The sequence below is a fragment of the Triticum dicoccoides genome, chromosome 4A (assembly GCF_002162155.2).
Source record: "Triticum dicoccoides isolate Atlit2015 ecotype Zavitan chromosome 4A, WEW_v2.0, whole genome shotgun sequence".
NCBI lineage: Eukaryota > Viridiplantae > Streptophyta > Magnoliopsida > Poales > Poaceae > Triticum > Triticum dicoccoides.
The window spans coordinates 660,328,814-660,332,291 of NC_041386.1; positions in this window are offsets into that span (position 1 = coordinate 660,328,814).

A 3,478-nucleotide genomic window follows, 5' to 3' on the forward strand; every position below is an offset into this window, starting at 1 on the left:
TCTACAATGTTTCAGGTTGCTTCATTTTCGTGCTTCCTATTTGTAGTCAAATCCAACAACTCATGCTTCCTGAAGTTCTGCAAGGTCGACGGGGGCGGGAGAAAATGTTTTGCAGATCGTGAGCATGCCGTGGTTGTCGATGGTGGAATGGCATGTGGAATGAGATCGACAATCTCAGTGGCTGGTGTTCTCGTCATCGGCTTGGAAGCAAACTAGCAAGATGCGCCCTCGGCTACCACAGGTTAAGAGTGTCGCCCCTCCCTGGTGCCATCCTCGCTGCTCCCCACCCACTCTCGTGCCTCGACGACAGCACCACCTGCTGACTTCTGGGTGAAATAATGGATTCCGTCAAGGCTAGGTCGGAAATGGTGGATGAAGCAGAGCAAAGAGAGACAGGGATGGAACCACTACTGCTATGAAATTGCTAGTAAACGAAAAAACTACAAGCATGACATATGAAACCATATGCGAAAAATAAAGGAAGCACATCACTTGACAATGTTTGGAGAAAAAATTGCTATGGATTAGAAATCATAGTTTGTAATTTGTATTGTTGGAAGCATCAATTCCATATGATTGAAATAAATATGGAATAAAAATGAAGCATTGTTTATGGTGCCTAGAAATAAGTTTTCTCCCAAGGGAAGCAAATATTGCCTCCCACATCGAAAAATAATTCTTACATTGAGGCAAATATCAGTTGTATTGGAAGCAAATTTTCTAAACTACGGAAATATTTTTTGGCACATTGGAAACATAACGAATTTATTACTATGTTGGATTTTTTTTGTTGGACAGAAGCACTAGCACTGGAAGCAAATTTTAGTAGCACCACAAACAATTTTTTGTTCGGTGGAAGTTCCCGGAGAAGAAGATGGTATAAAAAGAGTGTAAATTAAAAGGAATTTAAATATAAGCATGATTGTAGGAAGCTATTATGTGTAAGAAGCAACGATTTATATGGAAGCAAGGTACTAGAGGGACCTACGTTGAAAGGACTACTAATCAACTTGCTAAAATTCAGTGGCGGAATCACAGCTAATCAGCATCAATTTGTTTCAGTTTTGGGAACACTCAACAGAAGGAGGCTGCTTATCCAACGGGTGCATGGGATCCAATCCAAGGGCTGTCTACTGGTCTGACAGAATGCTAGGCATCAGTAGTCTGATGCCTAGCGGTTCATTGAGTTACCACACTGCCATATTTTACTGTCAATAGTCCATATTAAGAAACAGACCATGCAGGGGATGCGCGCCCTCTTCTGCTTCATATGCTTTCAGCTGATGGTATTTTTCTTAGCAGCTAAGGAGTGTACCAATATTGGCTGTACTAATGCAGAACCAGAATGGATGACAAGTGGAGGCCTCTTACGTCGTGTTCTTGGTTTTATCTCGGTGTGGATTTTTTTTCGTCCGCTTGCGAGGTTGCTGATTACCGACTAGTTGACATCGTATAAAATACAACAGCGTCGACGGGGACATCAAGGAGGATTTGTTTCATCTGGCTTCTGGTCTTACTTGGCGTCCATTCATTTGCAAGGAGAAGTGACCACGAATGTATAAGTGACCATGATAGTATATCGCTCGCGCATGACAACCGTCACAAAAGATATTAGAGTATAACGTACAATATGTTGTCATGATATAATTGGAAAGTTCCAATCCATTTAATATATTAAGGCTCACTTTAAATCCCCATTGCAGATCTTCTTGTAATATTTTTTCTAGCAGTGACGACAATCAATATAAACATTTAGGGAACTGCGTTGTAGTTTTCCATTAAGAAATGGGCCTGAACTGCTGCCTCAAGTATGATGTATTCTGCATAGTAATAACATAGCAGTCAAATTTCAAACTAGGATCTGAACCCATAGGTGGGTGTACGCCATCATAACACTAACGTATTATTTTTGACCTCATAACGCTGGTACTCGTCTGTTCATTAGATGCAGTGTACATGCTTTGCTATGTGTAAAGTCATATCAAAGGCCCGTGAGCATATGAGACGGCAAGGATAGCAAATCAAATTGACGACTATAGTAGAAGTAGTGCATGAGCTGAAATTGGAGACACCCACTGCTGCATAAGCCGATATATGCAATGCACTGAGCTACCGAAGCACCATCACATTAACAATTCCTAGCAAATAAATATAGTTGCATTCCAAGCCTCTCTGGTCTAGTTCCTCTAGCAATGATGATGAAAACATCTACATATTCATTAAGGAGTGATCACTATCTTATTTAAATGAGTTGCATACTTGCGTAGGTTTGAGAGGCATTAGGCATTATTCTATGGCAGGGTAGTAGATGAAAGTGAGACCTTTGGAGCAATAAGGTCCTTCTATTTCTGTCATAGGAGCCAGATGAGAATATTTGCCTACGTAATGCTATCCGTGCCATGCGGTATGGTATCCTGTGGCGTTTAGGATAGAGCAGTCCGCTGAGGGTTCACATCTGAACTTATCCTCTTACGTGCTCAAATTAGAAGTACCTTTACGGAGACGGAAATGTAACTTAATTAGCTTCCTTCGCTCCGAAGATTTATAAATTGTCACCTACCCATTTCCTCAGTCTTGTTTGTTGCCCCCCTTGTATAATTTTAACCATATATATATTTGACTAGAAAAATATAAGTTTTATGCCACAAAAATTACATTGTTAGATTCAAAGTTCTCAATGAAACTATTTTTGCGCCATATAATTTATATTTTGCTAGTTAAATCTATGATAAAATTTAGCCCAAAATACAAGAGGGCCTAATAAACCCAGACGGAGGAAGTACTGTAATTCCCACTTAATTGATTTACTAATTACTACACTGCCATATTTGATTGGCAAAATGCTAGATCAAGCGTCGGTACATTAACAGTTCAGCTCATGATACCATTTTAGTGGGCAACCAAGTAATTCGTGAATAATTAATTGATGATCCGCCCTTTTTACAGCCCCATGCTTTTTGTTGACAGTAATATTTTTGTTAGCCATTAAGAGATGTGAATCAAGAAGTGTAGCAGCAGCGATAATATTAGTGTGTCCTGTTCTTGGCGTGGTCAGAAATTGAGTACACATTAGTGCAGCAAGACTAGAATGACTAGTTGATGTATATTTTTTGAAACAAGGCAAAAGTTTTGCCATTTTCATTGATTATGGAAGGAGGTTTAGAGGTCGAGGTTGAATGCCAAAATACAAAACAATACTCTCGCTGCATTACATTATGCACATGCTTAGCCCCCACAAGATACCACAACAAAGTCTCCTCTTTGATTCTGGCGACAATAACTCCAACCGGCACCGCGGTGTTGCAGAAGGCACGTGCATTCCGCTCTTTCCAGATTTCTCACGAGATAATCAACATTAGGAAAACATGCGCCCTTCCCGATTGAGTCCTCTTGGACGCATTGAGGCTCTACCACTCCTTTACGGAATCCATGCCACCCCAATCTGGAGGATGTACATCATGAAGACGAAGCCAAGTTT